We start from the raw sequence: 14,900 nt of genomic DNA on the forward strand, positions 1-14,900 counted from the left end.
ATGATACAAAAAATTATAAACCTGTATACACTAAAGACGATTGTCATAAGCTGCAGGAAGATTTGGATAGATTTTCTATAATATTTTTTGAATAATGACCTTTTTATTACATACCTCCTTTACGTTTCACATGGCTTTCGTGTTAGTGGTCATTTTTATCTCTTATCCGATCGTTTTAATACTTTGCCATATTGCTCATTTTGGTCATCAATATAAGTAAATGGAGCCTCCACCATTACGATGGTGCAAATATATCGTGTAAGACGCGTTTGTAATTTGCCCGCCGACATTCTATTTGACGTTTACGGTTGACGTTTGTTTGTTAGTTTTAAACATAGATGGCGATAGTAAAAAAAAATTATTGGTGTTTTTATTCAAAATAATAATTTTATATACAAATTATAGAAGAGGTATGTTTTTAAAAAACTTTTTTTTATATATTTGTTTTTTTTATATGAATATTTTTTTCTTAACCCTCCTTCACCGAAGTGGTGTATGCAAGTGCACCAATTTTTACGTTTTTCGTAATAACTATGTGGTTTTCAAAGTTATTCACCCTATATTTCTTGTATTCCTAGAATGAACTAATAATTTTAATAGATTTTATATGATTTAGAAAAGGGGTACATCGTAAAAAAATACATTTATACATTTCTACGTTCTAAAGTATGATATAAAGGCGGTAGTCATGTTTTTGACTGTTCGCTGGCAAATTCTTGTTGATCGATGAATTAATGCGAGAGAAAGAGACAGCTTTATTGTCGTAAGCTATTGTTTTCGTCGCTTTTGGCGCGTGACTATTGAGTCCTGCAGTCGCCTGTTGGCCTTACCTATGTGCGTTTGCATGTCGATACTTGTCGCTATTTTTTAATACAAAAATAGTCAAAAACAAGCTATAGGGCTAAAACTTTTTTATGTTGATGTTAAAAATGATTAATAAGATATATATTGAACCCATTTGTATTGAGAAAAGCTGTATTTTGATAAAAAAGTTAGGGATACTCGTTCGATCTCGACGCTCCGTTCTTCAAAGAAATGTTAACCCAAAAAAAATTTCTATTTTAAATTTTACTATAAATAAATCTATTATCACCTATCATTATCAATTAAACCATTCAATTATAAATACATCATCTTATATTAAGGATCTTGGTTTAATACTAAATAATAAACTCGATTTCTTTGAACATATTTCCTTCATTACTAACAAAGCTTATAAATCTCTTGGATTCCTACTCCGTTCGACAAAACCCTTTAATGATCTTTATGTACTTAGATTACTTTTTCTTTGTAAGGTCTCATCTTGAATTCGCCTCAATTATCTGGTGACCTTTTTATTTATCCCATTTTAATTGAAATGAAAAAGTCCAACTTAAATTTATTAAATCCTTACGCTACCGTTTTTCTACCTAGCCCATACTACTGTTCCCGATTTTTTAAAAATTCTATCCTTTAACAATCTTTCTGTCAGGCGACGATTCACCGATGCTACATAATTTTTTAAGCTCCTAAATGGTTTCCTTGATTGTTCTGATTTACTGAGTAAGGTTGTGTTTCAGGATCCCAGTTAGGTATTCTAGACACGTTGCACTCTTTTCAATTAATCCTTTCAAAACCAATTCCCTAAAATATTGCTATCTACAGCGTGTGCTTAACGGGGAGCTGAATGAGGTTGATCTATTCGGTATTTCCTTACATCAATTCAGGACTGCCATCAGGAGAGTCTTGACTGATTGATCCATTTCCAATATTATATCACTTTATGTTTAGTTATGCAATGTTCTATTTAGTCATGTTTTAGTTATTATTATTTTCTTTTTCATTTGTTTATCTCTATGCACTATTTTATGTAATTTGTAAAAATCTATAATTGGGCTTAGATGTTATTTTGTTACATTTATTCTTTATTTTTATGCATTTCGACATCTGTTGTCTGTTGATTTTTCAATAAATAAAAATATATACGACAATACAATTTTCACCATTGTTCGACGGCACGTGGTAATTTTGTCAATTTGAAAAAAAATTAAATGGATTGTAAATGGTGTTGTTAAAGATGGAGGAAGATATTAACGATAAACTACTCGCATTTACGCTCAAACTACGTTTCCGGTAGTAAATTGTTTGCTTTGACACTGAAATTCTAGCAGACATTATAAAAAGCGGCTACAAAGTCTCTTAGAGTTATATTTACTTGGAATTTGGAACAAATTCTGAAACGCAACGCACACATACGTAATTATTATGTATTGTACGATAAATACGAGTTTACAATTCGCGTTTGCAAGCATTTAAAGAAAAAATATTAATTGTTTCAGGCATGTTGATATAATGCACTTTCGATTATCCGTGCTTGGATTCAATATTGTTAATTCTTGTTGAAAACTATGTTGATTATTAATTTACAAATTATTATTAATTTACAAATTATTATTAATTTACAAATTATTATTAATTTACAAATTATTATTAATTTACAAATTATTATTAATTTACAAATTATTATTAATTTACAAATTATTATTAATTCACAAATTATTATTAATTTACAAATTATTATTAATTTACAAATTATTATTAATTTACAAATTATTATTTTTTGTTTAGACTAGAAAAAAAGCGGCTCATATGTAAATGTTAGCAAAAGGCCCCCTTCAGGGTGAAATCACACAGCGGTGAATGTGGCACGTGGTTTTTTTTAGATAGTTTTAAACATATAGAAACAATGTGTCGTTCATGGCACGCATGCATGGCACACGTCCTTTCAACACAACACTTTCGACCTATGTCGTTGAAATTGTATGGTAGTATTTATCCTTGCTTGACAGTGATCTATACCAAAACGATCCTTTCGACCATTTTCGGTAAAATTGTATCCTTGCTTGACAGTGATCGATAACGGTGTATCCCATATTGACTTTTGATTTGAACTGGACGACAGATTTTAAAGCTGAAATGTACTACAAATGAAAGATAAAATACCCGATTATAGAGTCCAATATTTATTTTGAACAGGAAATTGACAGATTTTGAGACATCGACCGAACAACACCAAGACATAGAAAAATCGCGCGATTTAAAAAACACATACATATATCTCCGAATCTCGAGCCAATCAATATTTTTTAATACCAGATTCGTGTTCACTGGGCATAGATCTATAAGAAAAGTCATATCTCGTCTCTGAACCAAAAAAAGTCGTCATTTGTCGAACAATGTAATTAACTCACATAATTTAAATGTTTTTAAAGACATTTAAGAAGCTTCTTCATGTTCAATCTATAATATAGCTAATTTAAAGAGCCAGAGTTGACTCATCGAATTTATTTTATAGTCTTTTATTAATTTGAAAAAAAAAAACTATAGTAAATCACGTTATCGAATATTTAATTTAAAATAAAATAACTATCCGAAAATTTCGAACGACATCAAATACGAGAACGTGATTCAAAATACAAAAATGAAACGAAATATTCTATTAAACATAAAATTTTTTAATTTAACATCGGGTTTATAGATCATTGCAGACAATTATTATTACTGTACCATAACAGAAAAATATTAAATGTCGTGAGAAGTAGTATAAAATCGTGAAAATTCAATATACATATGCATTCATAGAAACATCCACAGTGACATATGTATATGTAGAAATTTTCTCAGCATTTTATATTCAAATTGGCAAGCCCCAAGAAGCTAAATAGCTTGAGATTAGCAAGAAAGATAGGAAAGGATAAGCCAATTATACAGGATCCGTTTCAATGAAAAATCAGAAACATTAGCAAATTTTGATAATAAACGATCGACCTGGAGTCACAAACCAAGGTTTGGGCAGCATCGGCATTCTAGTGGGACTCGAACCCGTGACCACTCTGCTCGAAAGCATAATATGCTAACCACTAGTCCACGCCACTGGTTACATAATATATTTATTAGCCCAGATAATCGAGAGTAAATTGTATTTGAGATGCATATTCACAATGGAACCAATCAAAAGTGAACGACTAAAAATAAATTACACTCTTTATCTATGTTAAAATAACAAGAGCCTTGTTTGCTCACCTTATCTCGATATAACAATCTTGTTTCTACTTCTTAAATTTCTCTTGATCAAACAATTGTGAAGATAATACACGTGCACAAATTCTCTGCGGATTATAGCCGTTCCCAAATACATACATACGTGTTGTAATTTCACACGCAAATGGATTGATATTAAACGTCGCTAAATGTAGGAAAAGGAGTTGCGAAAACGTTTTGGCAACACGCTGTTAATTGTTGTCTAATAAAATTGTTTACAACCTGGGAAGAAAAAGTAGTCTACAACTCACAAAAAGCATCGGTTCAAAGATGCCGATACAGTGTGAATTTAACGACCTGAAATATATGTAATGGAACGTTATTATGCGACCACCTGAAATGTGGGTCAATGCAGTAATGCAGTTTATTATTGAAAACACGTAGGTATGCTTCCGATGCACAAGAATAAGTACGTGCAATTTGTGAAATGAATCCTGTGGAAAAACTGAAAATGTCCGACGCTGAAAGAAGCCTTTACACCTTTTAATATTACGCAATGGTATGAGGTCAACGTTAACACAGTATTCACGTTCTTATGTGGAACAAGTGCAGTTAAGTGTTAATTAGACTCGCTATGTTAGAACCAATGAAAAATTTACAATTTTTAATTTTTAATAGAAAATTGTTCGTGGCTTTCTATTTTTTTTCACTGAATTACACAAAATGTACTGTCGATATATTTAAAATCAATATTATGGTGTAAAGTACGAAGCATGGGCTTCTCGTGATTTTCAACCCAATTTTAATCGCATTTAAAGTATATAAATGCTTTGTGACTATGGTACAAATGTACTCGAACGTATTTTGCATATTATTATATTATATTAAATTTTGATAAATCGCCTGTCTGATGAACGATCCGCGATGAATTCTTCATAGATGAAAAGTCCTAGATTCATAATTATAGCTTGATAGTTGATATATAATATAATGCAATGAATGTACATATAATACATATGTAAACATATACATATTTATTTATTTATTTATTCTAAACAGAGCATTGTAGCATAACATGAATTCGTAAAGCGCCCCAATGGTCAAAAAATATAACACAAAAAAAAACAAAATAACAATTAAACATAAATTAATACATAACGATAAATTATACATAAAAAAAATACATTTGAACATAAACATAAATTCATCCATACATAAACATAAAAAATAGCATTTAATAATAACAGATAAAGTAAAAAAATCAAATAAAAAATATAGCATAAGGAATGCCTTGCACCTACAGCCAGTTTCAATAAATATGTAAGAAACAACTACAAATACAAAACATCCCTGTAAGGCCCAAATGGAAGAGAGTTAATCAAAATTTCACTCATAAATCACAATCAATCATGAAAACAATGATGAGCGCAGACTACCAGATAAATGGGTTAGAGTAATTTCCGACAATTTACGCTCACTAAGGTGGAAAATATCACATTCAGTCTCGGCAGCAACGATTTCATTAAGAAGTCGAATAGCTCTTGGAATAGGAGCCATTCGAAAAAGCACTGTGCGGGCAGGAGGTACAGCCAGCAAATGATGATGTCTACCACGCACATACGTAGTTATTAGGGACATAAAGTCCCAACTGCTCCAGCAACAACGGGCATGACGTATTACCACGTAAGAGCAGGATAACGAAACGAATTAATGAGAAGTTTCTCCGAAGTTCAAGGGAATTATACCCAAGCATGCCCAAAAGGAAAGGAGTGGGGTAATACCCATATTATTTCCTATATAGGAAACGAAGAAATGCTTTTTGCACTTTCTCAATCATCATTTTTTACATATGTATATAAAAAAATAATTCTGTACTTGATGAATTTTCTGTACTTGATGAATGATGAATGAATTTTCAATAAATAATTTTGTATGGTGACATCTATGGAACTAATTTTCAATAAATAATTTTGTATAGTGACATCTATGGAACTAATTTTGTGTTATTGAATTAATATATAATATTTTGAAATGTCTCATATAAATTTATTTATTTATTTATAGCAAATTGCTTATGAAAATATAATAAAAGTAACAACTACATAAAATTATAACTTGTAATATAACATAATTAACAAAAAACTATAATTAGTAACCTAATTAGTAAATTCAACTAAGGCCGCAAAAATTTATTTTTAAGCAGGGTTTCTAAACCGGGCACAAAGGCACAAAAAGTATCAAATAAATTTATTCGCATTAATGAAATTATCATGTAGATATGACCGACAATTTCAATACAGTAATTATTTGTGAAAACACATTTGAAACTTATTGAAAAAATTGATTTTGCACTGAATAGTCCATGCGCTGAATTGTCATCCGCTGAGTTGTCGTTGCGCTGAGTTGTCTGCGCCGAAAGGTCGGCGCTAAGTTAGTTTGCGCTGATTTGTCGTGCCACCTTAATAACCATAACAATATTATAATGCCAAACATTGCATTTATTAACTTATATAATTACATCATCTTCCAGTTAACTCCCTTCAAGAAAGCACCAATGTTATTATCACTTCTAATGCTCTCAGGAAGGGCATTATAGATTTGAATACCTCTGTGAAAAACACCTCCTGCTGTTCTTGCTTTCTTAAGACTCTGCCTATAATTAATTTATTCCTATTTCTAGTTTTATAATTATGTAAATCTCTATTCCTAATTATGTAGTTATTAAAATATTTGGGTAATAGATTCTTATCTAGCTTATATACAAATTTTGAAGTGCTTAATTTATGACTTTTTCTAATATCCAACCATTTCAATTCATTTAACATACTTCTAACATTCTTAAATGATAACATACATATTTTATAATAACTTGAAAATTAGTTATATATTTTTAATATTAAATTAAAAAAAATCTAGGTTATAGTGACATCTATTGATAAAATATTAAACTTATTTTGATGAAAACTTTTCTCACTTTGGGTGTCAGAGAGAGTGTGAAAAATTCTCTGAAATTAAATAAATATCACTTGCAATGAAATCGTGTTTTAATACATGAAAGATGTCGTAAAATTATAAAATAAAGAAAACATTTATTATCTGCAATATTTTCATTTCCATTTAATAATAAATATAAATATAAAAGCGTAGAAAATTTTAAAGTAAATTTATGTCACACGTGAATGTACATATGTTTGTAGGTACATGCATTTTAATGTATTTAGTAATTCAAAAATTTCGCGATGATCACAAAGAAGACATTTCATGATTTGGCCTTGAATCGGGTAAAGTTTTGAGTCGATGAAAAAATAAACAGTTATCGATTTGTATAATATATATGTATATATTTTCGAGCATTTCTGACACCGTGACGGCACACTGAATCGAATCGAAGCCTGAATGGAAATAAATTAGGAAATTCACCGGATAGAAATGATACTTGAAAGACCGTTAGTTCACTACAATGGTTTGTTCAAATTGCAATAATTAAACCATCTTTTTTATTTTCCTATCTTGTTAATTTTGAACTCCGCCACCGGTCAAATCAGCTTGACAGCAAATAAATTAATATCTCATTTGACTGGGCAGGCTGTTGCCATTGCGATACCGTTATTTTATCGACTTCGTCATACCTCGGATGATATAATATAAAGCGTTTTTTCTTATATTTTTTGGTTTATCGGGTAATGATTGGATTTGGCGATTCTACATGCCAAGTTGAGCAAAAATGTCAACGGTGATTATTTTCATGGATTTTCTTTTTTATGAAGCTATTGCGTTAATAATATTTATAGTATTTATTAAAAAAATGACTTTCTATGTAGTGCTGTTCGGATTTTTTTGATGAATATCAAAGTATTAACAGAATGAATAGAAAAAGTAAATAAGTTTTGAATTTTCTATTTATTAAATCAAACATTGATCGCTTAGAAAGTCGACCCATACATTTGTTGGCAAACTACGAAAAAATTTCTACCATTATTAATTTATTTTCAAGCACTCCTAAGGGTACGCATACAACCATTTGGGAATCAATGGTTTAAATAATTTGAATATTTAAATACATTATATATATATATTTGTTAATAGGGGTCGATTGTTTATAAGTTTTGCGTCTTTTACCAAGCAATGTATTGAACGGTTTCTTCATAAATAAATTCTAAATAGAAAATAAGTAATAAAATGCAAATCGATGAAACACTGGATAAATACAGTCACACGTCACCTGAAGAGTTATTTATAATGTAAATAAGCAGTACTTTGACAATCTATTGCTCAAATATCTACATACATAGATTGGCGGCACGAATATATAAAAAGTTTCTGCTAACATTTTTCATAAATACATATGTGTCGCTTATTTACAAAAATCTCCTGTAATTAGTAAATAAAAAATAATTATAATAATAAATTCCCTGGCCCCGATTTTATTTTATTGTTACAAATCAATATACACTCGCCATTACAGATTTGCTCCAATGCGACGGGTGTACGTTAACGAAATACAGAATACATAAACAATCAGAAATCAGAAATACAGTAATACATACATATACAATCAGAATATAAAGCATATAACAATTAATCAGAAATAATAATCATAGAGACATCTATGGATTATTTTTTAGATTTTTTTTTTGTATACAATTTTTATACATATAATAAATACGAAATTATAGAGATGTCTATAGAGATGTCTACAGAGATGTCTATAGAGATATCTATAGATTTCAGATTACTGTGTATAATTATTACAAATTATACACAGGCAGATTTTGTGACAACAGGATTAGATCTAATACCAATTTTCAGGAACCGTTTCAGCAATGATCATATAAAATTGACAAACTCTGATAGAGAAACGATCGATTTGGAGTCACAAAACCCCCAAATCTAACCAGCAGTGGCGAGGACTCGAACCTTTGACCTCAGTGGTGCTAAATATATACGCTACCACTAAGCCAAACTGCTGGCTAAGATCTTGGATATGACTCCAGGTCAAGCGTTTCCTATCATAGCTTACAAATTTATTCAATTTCATTGTTGAAATGGTTCCACCAAATTGGCAACAAATTGTTTCTCGCGAATTCAAGTCGTTTTTTATATAAATATGCTATCCACTCTGTAAATTGAATTGTTGTATGTCTCTATGAAACTGTATAAATATAATTGTTTATCGATGTTAATAAGCCAGGAGGGTGGATTAAGTTTACTTACCCGTTAGGCCTTCTTAACCCTCCCGCACCGAAATAGGGTATACAAGTGCCCCAATTTTTATGTTTTTCGTAATAACTATGTGGTTTTCAAAGCTATACACCCTATATTTCTTGTATTCCTAGAATGAACTACAAGAAATTTATTTTAATAGATTTTGTATGATTAAGAAAAGGGGTACATCGTAAAAAAATACATTTATACATTTCTACGTTCCAAAGTATGATTTAAAGGCGGCAGCGATAAGTCATGTTTTTAACTGTTCGCTTACATATTCTTGTTGATCGATGTATCAATGCGAGAGAAAGAGACAGCTATGTTTTCGTCGCTTTTGGCGCCTGGTTATTGAGTCAAGCAGTCGCCTGTTAGCCTTACCTATGTGGGTTTGCATGTCGTTGCTATTCGTTATTTTTACTTACCTCTTATTAAGTTCACATGGTTTTCGTGTTAGTGGTCATTTTTTATATCTCTTATCTCTTATCCGATCGTTTTCATACTTTGCCACATTGCTCATTTTGGTCATCAATATACGTTAATGTATCGTCTGCCATTACGTTGGAGATAAAATATCGTATACAATGCGTATCAAATATCCAGAATCTCGGGTACGGTGACGTCTATGACGGTACGGCAAGCTACCATAATCTATCTTCAACCTTTTTTGCCTTGATATGGCGATATCAGATTTTAATTGTTTAAACGCCTATAATTCACTCTATATTTTATAAAATTTGCTCTATAGGTTCTCGTTATCTCTAATATTTAAATATTTAGAGTTTTAATTTAATACAAAAATACTCAAAAACATGTTATAGGACTAAAATGATTAATAAGATATAATTTCCCGCTCCGGAATCGACACACGGCCAAAGGGTTCCTGCAGTATTGCCTAGCGAAGTAGAGGCCGCGCTAAAAACTGCAAAGAACGGCAAAACCCCAGAGGAAGATAATATTCCCATTGACTTACTAAAATGTGGTGCCCCCCCCCCCTTAATTAACGTAGATAAGACTAAACTAATGTTCAATAGTTATTGCATGCCTGATAGCATCCCCTTAGATGATAAACCAGTAGAAGTAGTAAATAATTATTTATATTTAGGTCAAATAATTGACATGTCTGGTAGTAAAGATGAAGAGATAAAGAGACGTATGAAATTAGGATGGAGTGCATTTGGACGGATGAATGCTGTTTTTAAATCAAAAATGCCACTCTGCCTGAAGAAAAGGATCTTTGATCAATGCGTTTTGCCAGTGATGACGTATGGATGTGAAACTTGGACACTGAACGCCAAGATGCTAAATAAAATCCAATGCACTCAAAGAAGTATGGAACGCTGTATGCTTGGCATAACGAGGAAAGACAGAAAGCGGAACACGTGGGTGAGAAGTATGACAAGGGTAGTGGACATAGTGGATAGAGTGAAGAGATTGAAATGGCAATGGGCGGGTCACGTAGCTAGGAGGATGGACGAAAGGTGGACAAAAGAAGTGCTTGAATGGTACCCGAGAGAAGGCAAAAGAGTAAAAGGAAGACCGTAAGGAAGATGGGTGAACGAAATTAGAAAAATGTGCGGAATGAGATGGATCAGTGTTGCGCAAAACAGAGACGAGTGGAAGCGTGTTGGAGAGGCCTTCATCCAGCAGTGGATGGCGAATGGCTGTAAATGATGATGATGATATATTGAACCCATTTGTATTGAGAAAGGCTGTATTTTTATTTAAAAAATACTGGCGTCTTACAAGACCCCGGTTCGGGACACTCGTTCGATCTCGACGCAAAAAAATAATATATTTTTCAATTCCGGCAGGGATTTTAAACCCCCGCTCCTCCACTGGTAAGCTTAACCAGCGAGCTATGTACTTTTTATTTAGGGGCTTATCAAATTACAAAAAAAAATTATATGAGGGGTAAATTTTTGGAAATTGACTACTAAGGGATGCACTGAATGGTATTTAAGCCCGCAGAGCAAAGGAAACGGATAGCTTTAAACAATCGAAAAGCCCCAGAAGTGCAGAGCGTGGGCCATCCTCGCGCCAGCACCTATCTTTGTTCCCGACGCACGAGTAGGTTGCACAGGCAAGTGGCTGGCTGCACCGGTGCTAGTGCTAGTGCCAGTGCCAGTGCCAGTAGTGTTGCAAGCGACTGCCTTTCCAACGTTCACCGTCGATTGTCGAAGGCTGTTCAACGAGAGGTTTCTCAGTCAGCCGGCGGCCGTGGCAGGGAGAGTTGCTGCTGTCGGTTTACCATTACCATTACCATTACCATTGCCGTTGCTGTCGCTATTGCTATTGCCGTTGACGAGGTGCTTGACCGCGCCGGACGCAGCTGTTCCAAATAACTGTACACCGCACTTCTCTTCCACATCCAACTTCCATCTTCTGGAGACCTTTCGGTGACCTTTCTCCTCTGATAACAGAGATACCGTTACCTCGATTTGGCGCAACCCCTCTCGCGCCGGCCGGTCCTTGTGTTGCCTAGTGGTGTCCGTGTAACTCCTTTGTGACATGTAAACGTGCTCTTTCATACATCCATAGTGTCTCGTGAAAAAAAAAAATATATATGTATCATATTTTATCATAAAGAAGAGAAATTTTCATGGAGATCGGATCGTGCGAATGCATGCTACGCCGATCGTGACGAGTGATCCACGTACGTACGTGTCGTAATACCGAGTGATTATTAAAAAAGTGTATCATCGACATTGGATTTACATTGCACATCTCTTTGGACACATAACGGTGAGTCGATTTTCATTATTTTAAATTAAAAGAATGAAACATAACAAAACTCAAACGGAGACATCGATGCGCGCAGCGCTTTTCCGGTTGAAACCCAAGCGTTTACATATTTTCAATTCAAATAAAGGACGGTTACTTATTATAAATACATACGTTATTTAAAAAAAAAAGATTTAATTTGATGTATTTGGAATAAAAAACAAAGAAATGAAATTTTTTCCATACATATTTATTCAAAAATATTCGAGTAGATATTTGCATCTAAAATTATATTGACATATGCATCTCTAATAATATGTATTAGATACGAACGTATTGTAAAACTGAGAGATTTTTCCAACCGATTATCCGGAGATGTCAACGAATGAATTTTCCAATTCGAAACCCGACATGTTAAACAAGTTGTGAAAATCATTTATACTTTCGCTTGCAAAGAAGTGTTATCAATCAACGGCCAAGAAGACAATACAAAAAAAAAATAAATATACGTTTCGTATATTTATTATCATAAATCAAATTGTATGTAAATACGAAATAAAATTCATTTAAAAATTTTATCCTGCTGAATAAAAATAACTAAAAACAACGGATTTTCCAATACGTGACGCACTCTTATACGTTTATTTTTGTATGCGATAAAATCTTATTATAATTACAAATTCGATTGCAAAATTATACGTGAAAAAAAGCAACGGACCAAAACTCGCATGGTAGAAAAGATTTTGGATAAAACGGTGTTTTTGTTATTTTTTTTCTTTAAATTTTGATTACAATTTTAAGTCGCACGGAAACGTTCTGCCGTAGTGATCTCGTTATGGCGACCAAAGAAAATACATTGATCAAAATTAGAAATTTCCCGCTTGAGTATCGACCGGCACAGTTGATAAAACGTTAAACCGATCAATAACAATCTTGCAACAATGAAATAACAATGAGATAAACCGAAAACGTAATGTATGACGTGTCGAATACACACGTTTGATTTGTAACGATGGTGAAATTCGAATACGTATTTGTCATAGAAATGTTTACACGGTCGATGGGAAAGAAAATAAGTTGTTCCTTATTAGTACTGCGCTTGTTTCCTCATACGTGTATCGGATGGAATCAGGATTTTCTAGTTCTATCCTGTTCCTTGCTGTCTACAAAACAGGACATTGCACTATCATTTTACACGAACGGTCAGCTATTTATTTGCAATACCATTTAACTATTTATATGTCTTCATACATATTTTATTGACAGTCTACGTACGCTTATAAGAGGACACGAATATTTAAAAAAATATAATGATCGAAATTTTTAATATACGCCAATGTATTTTTAATGTAGACAACAGGTTATGTTTGATATGTACTCCTTATAAAAAACAATTGTAGTGGTTAAAAAAATGAATGGTAATTTAAACAATGCAATTCTTCTTCAATTGTATATCAAAGCCCTAATTTACTTAAAGCACTATCATTTAATCACTTTTTGAGGTTTTAGTTATCGACATTTTTATTATATTTGTTTGTAACGCATTAAATATTGTTATTAACGTCATCGATGAAATAATTCCTTGATTAATGATTTGAAAACTAGATTTTTTAGTTTAGTTTATATTTAATTTATATCAGGAAAGCCAAATCAGGTAGCCTTAATGCGCCTTCCTGGCCAGAAATATTGAACATTTGATACAAATATTATTAGTATTATACAAAGTCCATAAATACATATCAATTAATATCCACAGAGACATGTTTGGTCAAATTTGTAAATTTGCAGCATTTTAAAAAATTCAGCGAAATTCAGTAGATACATATAAATTAACATCCACATAGACATTTATGGTCAAATTTGTAAATTTGCAGCATTTTATACAATTCAGCGGAATTCGAGATTGCTGAAAATTCGAGATTTTGCGAGAAAATGGGTAAGGTTGCCAATTTGTTGCAACCGTTTCAATAAAAATCAGATAAATTGGCAAACTCTGATAGGAAACGGTCGACCTGGAGTCACAAATCCAAGGTCTGGCCAGCAGAAACCAGTGAAATTTGAACCCGTGACCACCCTGTTAAAAGCATAATATGCTAACCTGCTGTTTAAATTGAATTTAAAATTGTGATAGTAGTTTGTATTCAAATTGTTTTGTTTTACTAAAATAAATGAAACATACAATTCAAAGTATGAATAATCCGTATTTTGAATTTCTCAAGTAAAACATTAAAACGGTGTTTAACCATCATCGTCAGATCATGAAGCGTGTAAATAATAACAACCTTTCTTTCGCGTCGTACGATTTGTATCCAACTTCCAAATTCCCTTCGAGAATTTTCCGCTTGACAGCGTCGTCAGTTCAACGGGAAGACGGACCTGTTTATAACGACTTCAAGTTGCGTTATAATTTTTTTAAATTACTCACGAGCGTGCAGTGTAATATGAACGGCCGAAAAGGTTAATATTATACAACGTCGAATTCAAAACGGCAACAATGCAGGATTGGGTCAGATCATTTTCAGCTACTGAATAATATGCGGAATGATGCAAAATTTAAACGTTTGGTTTAGTATGCATATTGCATATGCGTGTACGTAACTGGTAGCAGTTTTACGTATTGATGACCATCGCCTACAGATCTACATACATACATACATAACTGTACTTCTGCTTGAGCTAAAAATTGTTGCGACAAGAAATGAGATGCTGCTTAGTTCAGCGTTGGCGAACCTTTTTTATTATTGAAATTGCAACGAAAGATTTCGAACGCGTCGCCTGAAGAAGGTCAAGTGATCGATTTTTCTGTTTTATTACTTAAATGTTGTAAAAATATTGTTATTCTGACCTCGGAATGCATTTCGATTTAGCGAAAACGAAGTGCCTTTTATTGGCAAACGTTTTTTTTTTTTTGTTAAACAACTTTTAACCTTTATCTTGTCATGAGCCACATT

The 14,900-nt window shown here is 32.4% G+C and overlaps 2 protein-coding genes across 2 annotated transcripts in view; both read left to right on the plus strand.

Annotated features, from left to right (window-relative positions):
- The window catches only part of LOC143911118 (lysosomal dipeptide transporter MFSD1-like), a 356,706-nt gene that overhangs the window by 318,328 nt on the left and 23,478 nt on the right, over positions 1–14,900 (plus strand). The window lies entirely within an intron of this gene.
- Positions 11,361–14,900, plus strand: part of RhoGEF64C (Rho guanine nucleotide exchange factor at 64C) — a 138,661-nt gene continuing 135,121 nt past the window's right edge. Inside the window, exon 1 of the mRNA XM_077429861.1 lies at positions 11,361–11,970. The gene's annotated coding sequence lies outside the window, so the exon portion shown is untranslated. The remainder of the gene's footprint in view (positions 11,971–14,900) is intronic.

The sequence above is a fragment of the Arctopsyche grandis genome, chromosome 4 (genome assembly GCF_051622035.1).
Source record: "Arctopsyche grandis isolate Sample6627 chromosome 4, ASM5162203v2, whole genome shotgun sequence".
In the NCBI taxonomy this organism is placed as follows: domain Eukaryota; kingdom Metazoa; phylum Arthropoda; class Insecta; order Trichoptera; family Hydropsychidae; genus Arctopsyche; species Arctopsyche grandis.